This window comes from Ochotona princeps, chromosome 25 (genome assembly GCF_030435755.1).
Source record: "Ochotona princeps isolate mOchPri1 chromosome 25, mOchPri1.hap1, whole genome shotgun sequence".
Lineage (NCBI taxonomy): Eukaryota > Metazoa > Chordata > Mammalia > Lagomorpha > Ochotonidae > Ochotona > Ochotona princeps.
The window spans coordinates 15,780,381-15,788,340 of record NC_080856.1 but is presented as its reverse complement, the minus strand read 5'-3'; positions in this window follow the sequence as shown (position 1 = coordinate 15,788,340).

Here is a 7,960-nt window from a genome sequence, read left to right as displayed (position 1 = left end):
GCTTCAATTTTGGTGTAATTGCTTGCTATGTGCAAGTATTGCTTGTTCTTAGTTCTTTCCTTTTGGGTCTGGTTGGGAAAAGTAGAAACATCACATTAAACTTGTATTTGTTAATCATCTTTAACTTGAATACTTAGGAAAGTGTATTCATGTATTTTTAATTTCTGAAGGTTATACTCAGTACCTTTGTTTGAAATAATAGTAATAACTTGAATTTGGGGCTGAGAATTATTGATGTCTAATAAACAAGTGAGACCTCCTCCATCCCCGAGCCACAGCCTCAGTTGGATTTGGTTTCAAGTGTGCACTTTCTGTATTTGCATGCGTTTTTTTTTCCCCTAGGATTTATCTTCATTGCTTCCCTTATTATACACATTGATTGTTTTCCCCTTGACCTTATTTTTGGCCATTTGTGTAATTTTTCAAGGCAAATGGACTGTGAACCATATAGACTTAAGATTCAAAGTAAGTATTAAGATTTTTAATTAACCCGATGTGTGTGAATAGTTTGGTATATAAGCACTTGAAAATTGGGCCACTGATCAACAGAAAATCTCCCCCAATAACTAATGTGTATGGATTAAGTGTAGACAGTGGGAAATTTGCTTCAAGAAATGACCAATGAAATAATTAGATCTACATATCCTACACAGATGGTTACCTATGAAGGAAAAGTATCAAATTCTTTTTCCTTTCTGGGTGATATGGTGATTTTTATATCAATACTTCTAATCTTTTTCTTGAGTATCTCTTGAGTTGTATGCTTTTTGCAGTCATGAGGTCAGCGCATTCCTGGAATATTTATTTCAATTTTTGCAACTGGGTTTTTATTTAGTGGTCAAAGAACATACTGGAAATGGGGCATGGGGTTGGGTGGAGAAATCATTACCAAGTAGAATAAAGCAGAGATTGGTACCAGCAGTAAATCTCTCAAATTTTTATGTTCTTCATGTTAGTGTACCTTAAGTTCTAGAGGACAGGTTGGCTAGTCATAATTCAAGCTCAATAAATTGGTGAACTCAACTGGTGCTCCCGAAGGGGATGCTAGTATAGCTCTGGCAGAAATGGGAATGTGGGCAGGTTGAGGATGTTGGAATGTTCAGTAGGATGGCCAGCATAGGCATCACTGGGAAGGTGAGTTAGCAGCTGGATTTGGAATTCCGTGCATGGGCTGGAAGCCTGTGCATACCATTCTAAGAGCTTCGACAGCAGCTAGTGTAGCTGGAGGCCAGTGAGAGCAGTGGGAAAGGAGTTCATAAGTAATAGAACTTAGAGGTGACTCTGAAGATTTAAAGCTTTGTTAACTTTTGTAAAGGCTTTGGAATCATGTGATAACTGAGTTTTGAGCAGAAAAGTAACTTGTCTTTTGAATATTTTCAAGGGATTACTGTAGCTGCTGTGTTAATAGTAGACCATACAGGTGGCATGGGGAGAATGGTCAGTAGACTGTTTCAGTATTCCAGGATGGGAACTCTTCCTGGCTTATGCCTCTCACTGAGGTGGTCGTAGTGGAGACAGTGCACACTAGCCAGATCATAGATTTGTCCTGCAAATAGAGCTGCTGTGATTTGCATTTGGTGTGGATATAGACATGAAAAAGGAGTTTGATGTTTTGAGTAACTGGAAAGATAAAATTTAGCTCAGAGACTAAGCTGGAGACAGCTGCAGGAGGAGTTTTCAGAGGGAAAATCAGGGTAGGTGGGCACACCGATTTGAGATGATAAGATGGAGCTTGGGAGAATGCTGAGCCAAAAATGTACTTTGTGAAATTTTGATAGTAAAAAGCTTTGCAACAAGAAGAAATTACCGATAGAAGTTTACAGATACAAGAAGCAATAGAACTCTTTTTTTCTTTTTCATTTAAAATTTTGAACTCATTTCTTGATTTTCTATTCATTTCCATTAGTCTGTGTGTCTGTTTTTATGCAGTACCTGTGTTGGCTATTATCACTTTGTAATTTAAAAAAATGTTTTTTTCATGATATGGTTCCATTTGCACATGGATTTCCTCCTTTACACCCCAACATCTCCCCCACTTCCCCCCCATGTTATTACCACAGTGTAGTCCTTCAGCATCAGACACAAGTTCAACATTCTCCTATTTAAGTGTATCATGGCATAGTAAATATAGACAATGGTAGAAATTCTAGCTTCCTATTGTCAAGGTATATTTAACAATTTCATTGGGAGTTCTCTCCTTGTATTTGGGAGTAGAGATGCATACTGCAATGTATCTTCCCAGTATGCTAGTCTTCATTATAGAGTTCAGGTATGAGAACATATGCTTACACTTGTTTAACTATGTATCTATTTTACATCTTGCACGGGGATTGCTTTATGTCAGAAAGGTATCAGCACAGGTATTGCTAAGAAAATGATGCTATATATATATATATATATATATATATATATATATATATATATATATATTTAAGTAATGAATCTGTTCCAAACAATCCAGTAAAAAGAAAAAAGCCGACTTTTGATGTAGTGCTGTGAGTATGCTTAATTGGAGTGGGTTGAGAACAGAATGACAGCACAATTAAGTGCTTTTTAAAGAACTTATTTGAACAAGAATTACAGTGAAAATATTTCTGGACAGGATTTAAATTAGACATTTTAGTGGAGTTTCAGATAGGATCCCATCTGTGCCCAGCAGCTTGTTCTTCAGAGTAGTGTTCTACAAGATGTCATTAAGTATGCTATAAATATCGGCTTGAGATTACTATTTGGAACTTAGTGTTTTCTTTTGTAAATGGCTGCTGTGATTTCAGTGGTGATGTTACCTCTTCCTGTCCCCCGCCCCCATTTTATAGGCTGAGATCCCCACTCCCCAAGGTGATGGTGTTAGAAGGTGGGGCCTTGGGGCAAAGGCCTCACCAATGAGGTGCCTTTATTCAGGAGGCCATCGAACCCATTTACCTCTTCTACCATGTGACTTTGAGTATGACAGCTGGGCATGACCCAGGAAGGCGGCCTTTGTCAGACACCAAATCTTTTGATGCCTCGATCTTGGGATTCCAAGCCTCCAGAACTGTGAGAGATAACTTTGTTTTTTCCGAAGGCATCCAGTCTATAGTACTTTCTTAGAGCAGTTGTGGCTAGGACAGCTGGCTTCTCAGGATTATCAAGATGCTGATCTTTCAAAAATCTCTGGCAGACATACCCATATCGCTTGCCAAATCTACTGGCCCTCAGAGCTAATTTGACCCAACACTGTTAACCATATCCAAAACTGACTTAAGTGAGTAAACATAGATAATAATCTTTGGAACTTGAACACATTAAGAGTAAAGCATGGTAGTATATGGTACTTTGAAACTTGGGCTCCCATTACTGGATTATATATATTTCTTATAACTGAAGAGGATTGTCCTATCAGCTCATTAAAATTTCCTTTAAGCTGGCAGACATTTCATCAGCATGTTTTTCTTCCTTTGATCAGTCAATGTACCAGTTAATGAAATAATGTTGTTTACACCTATCATAGGTTGCATCATACAAATGATGAGACTATAATTTACATGAAAACTCCTTTACTCTCAAGAACATAGAAGTTATTATTACTAAATTATGTTTTTAAAGTAACATTGCATTTGAGCACAGAAAATATAAAAATCTTAACTGTTAAGACAAAGGGAAAAATCTCTGTTGCAGTCTAAACCTTTCTTTTTATTTATTTGAAAGTCAGAGTTACACAGAGAGGGAGAGAGGCATGGTGAAAGAAATCTCCCATCTGCTGATTCACTCTCCACATGACAGCAATGTGTGAGGCTGGGCCAGGCTGCTTTGGGGTCTCCCACATGGGTTTAGGAACCCAAGCACTTGAGCCATCCTCTGCTGTTGTCCTGGGCACATTAGCAGGGGGCTGGATCGAAAGTGTAACAGCTGGTCTCCAAGGTGCCCGATGGGATGCCAAGGCTGCAGGAGGGGATTTGACTATTGCACAGTATGACCACTTTACATAGGAACAGATGTTTAGCCTAATGGTCGAGGCACCAAATCCCACATCAAGTACCTGGGTTTTACTCCCATTTATGACAAATGCAGACCCAGGAGGCAGCAGTGATAATTGAAGTAATTGGGTTCCTGTCACCAGTATTGGAGACCCGATTGTATTCCTGCCCCCAGCCCTATTCCAGTGCTGGTCCAGTTCTAGCTTAGTCCCAGCTTTCATGGGAATTTGGCTAGTGAGTCAGCAGAGGGGAGCTCTTTCTCTGTCTCTCCGATTGTCAAAAAAGAAAAACTTGAAACCTTTTATAGATTGGACCAGTGTTAACAGGGTGGTAATGTCAAATAGATTCTGACAGTGGAAGTACATTGAGGCATTTCTAGTTAGAAATAGAATAAATGCAGTGCAACATGTCCCTGCACATAATCTTGGTGAAATAATCTGTTTCTGCAAAATAGGGAGATAATAAATATTAAGCTCAATTAAACATCATAGATTAGTAGACTGGATTAAAAAACAAAACTCATCTATTTAGAAGAGACACACTTCAACAAAAATCAGCAGGAACTGTATCTCATGGGATTTGATGTTTTTGGTTAGTTTCATCTCTTCAAAACATTTTCTTCTGATTAAATCATTCAATGACTCATAGATCATAGAGTAGCATCATTTTCTTCAAGAAGGTTCTTGATTTTCATTTCTACAGCTACACTGTGTTAGTCATTTAGTAGCATGTTATTTAACTTCTTGGTGTTGTTAATTTCTTTTTTCTTCCTGATGTTGATTTTGTTTTGTGGCTCTTCATTTAAGGTGATGTATAGTAGCTGTGTAATAGAGACGGTCATTTCTAGTAACATATTTAACTTCATGGCATTGTAACTTTCTATTTTTCTTCCTATTGTTGATTTGGTATTATGACTTATCATTTGAGGGGATGTACAGTAGCTGTGAAATAGAGACTAACATCCAGATGTGAGGATGCAGTGTGGTATGCATTTCTGCTTCCAGACAAAGATGGACTTACTATGAAACTGTTTACTGTAGCTTGACAATAGGATTCTGGACTCTCTGCCATTGTCCAGGCCCGCAATGAAGGACATATGATTGTGTATGAAGAACTATACTTTAGTAATGATATAGAGGAACTAGGCGGTGGGGGGGAATTGGGCCTGGGATAAGGGAAATACCAGGAGCCTACAGAACTGTATCATAAGATGATAATAATAATAATAAAATGTCAAAAAAATCATAAAAAAATTGAGATCATATAAAAGTGGTCATTATGAGATCTGAGTGAAGTTCCTTATGAAGGAATAAGGAAATGCAGGAAAGAACTAAGAGTGTGCATTAGAATTTACTCTTCTTTTGTGGGTTAAGATGTTCTCCATGTTTGGATTTGGTAGGTATTGTCCTTTTTCTCTGTAGCACATCTGTAAGCAACATTTAATCTCTGGAAAAACAAGATGGATTTGGTATCTTTCAAGGATCTAATTATTCAATTTAACAATCACGTTGTTCACATTATCTTATAATTACTTCCTAATTGATTTAGAAACAAAATACCAAAGGCGTGTTTGTAGGATACTTACATAAAACATACCTAGGCTATTATTGTGGAAGGAATGAGCAAAGGAGTGGGGATTGCAAGGTGAAAGAAAAGGTTAGTGTATTAATTCTGTCACCTCTAACAGTAGGTAAGCAACTGATGCCAGTCTACAGTCCTAAAGACGGTGATGCAGGATGAAGGGGATCTCATAAGACCCTGGTCATGTGGGGTCTTCTAGGGAGCAGAGCTGGGAGGCCCGCATTTTATCTCAGTCTGTAATGTTTAAACTTTTGTTTGTGAAGGCATTTTTTTCTTCATGAGTAGATTTCTAAAGAACAAAAAGTCCTGGTTTGTCAGGATGCCTGCAGCTGCAGGTAACCACAAAGCCTAAATTACATTTACCCAAGGAATAAAAGGTTTATTTTCTCCTCCAACAAGGAGTCCAGAGGTCAGGCAGCTCAGGAGAGCGCTATGCCAGGAATCCAGCTTTCCTTCTCCGTAGCTGCTCTCCGCGCTCCCAGCTCTCTGCGTTTTCAGACTGGTGATAACATGGCAGTTAACAATTTTTTTCTTAAATGACTTCATAAAGCTTTCCTTTGTATTTTGTTGGCTAGAAATTTGAACTGTTGTTGTCCGGGTCCAAAGCAGTCACTAACAAGGGGCAATAACATCTACCACAGGTTTTGGCCAGTCAGGATCCAGCTTGGTGATCCTGGTCTGTTCCCCCCTAAAACACAAGGAAGGTCATTTGGAAAAGGTTGAACACCTGGCGGGGTGGGGGTGGGGAAGGATGTGGATGTCCGCTTAGGCGTTAGCAGTTTGGAGAGAAAAGATGGATAAGCTGCCATCCATTGAATACTAAAACTTAAAGACCTCAATGATCTTTAATTTTTCAAGTTATGATTTTTCCCTTACCATTAAGTTTCTTAATATTCTTTAAAAAGCTTTTATTTATTTTTACTGCAAAGGCAGATATACAGAGAGAACCGTTCACTGGTTCACGCCCCAAGTGGCCACAACAGCCAAAGCTGAGCTGGTCTGAAGCCAGGAGCTTCTTGCAGGTCTCCCACATGAATGTAGGGTCCCAAGGCCTTGGCTGCTCCTCGACTGCTTCCCCAGGCCACAAGTGGGCAGCTGGAAGGGAAGTGGGACAGAAGGGATACGAACCTGCGCTCACGTGGGTTCCCAGTTGGCACAAGACAGGGATTTAGCCACTAGGCCATTGCGCTGGGGCCTCCTTATGCATTTTTAAGGAGGAGTGTGCTCTTTTCTTAGACCTTGGAGAAATGGCTGAGTTTAGTTTCCGTTAGGAACAAAACTCACTTACATCCTATAGAACCTTGAGGTTTCTGATAGAGTAATTTGTGTTTTTTCTGAAGTGCAAAATTGAATTGAATGGTTGTCTACAATTGACTCAGGCAGTAAACTAAGCCTAGCTTTCTATTTAACATCTCCATATCAAATATCTTTGAGTTGTTTGCAAATAAATATTTTTACCCCAAGATGAAATGACTTCATGTAGGCCATGGAAGAGGCAAATTATTTGCTGAGTGCTGCTCGGTACACCGGAGCCTCCTTTCACTGGGGTCAAAGCTGTTTTTGCTGTTATTACGGCTTATTTATATGATCAGATGTTTTGTTTTTTGTATCTCTCCTTCTGCCTCATCTGTGTGCAAACCTGGATTTCCCTCATTTATTTGGCTACTGGCTTTGAATTTTAAACTTCTGGCCTTTAGGGAGTCAAATGTACACCTGGATTATTTCCCTTAGCCAGTAAGCCGCAAATCCACTGGTTTAGGCTGCTGAAGTGCCCACGGTCCGTCATGGTAGAGCCTTTGCAAGTCATGATACATTATGCAATTATCGGCCATTGAATGAGCTGCTACTGTCACCTGTAAACACTTTTAATTCTTTAAACTGTAAAACACAATTTCCTATTATTTAAATTAATTTCACATATCAGTAACCATTTAAATGAGCCTTGTATGATTCATTACATATTATTGAGGGAAAGTCATTCAAATGAAATTCTCTGCTAACATTTCATGTGTTAAAATATACAGGTAATTATTTTATAATGCTACATTTTCCTGGTATTTCGCTGTGGTCCTCTTGCCTCTACTCTTCATCCTCTTAACACCGTTCCTCTGTTTGACACACCTGTTTTATTAGTTTGTTAGTCTGTTTCCTCCTGATAGAACATAAGTTACACAAGTATAGGGCTCTTGGTTTGTTCATTGTTGTGTCTTATGTGCCAAGATCTGTGACTCGTGTAGAGTCGGTTCGGAATGACTGTTTAGTGAATGAACTAGTTGGATGTCTATAAGCTGTATATATTCTGTAATTTGGTTTTCTAAACCATTATAAAATTTTTTATATGATAAAAAGAAATTCATATGAATCGATACATGTGGATCGTAATAAATGGATGGCATCATCTCACAAAGATATTTGGGACACCG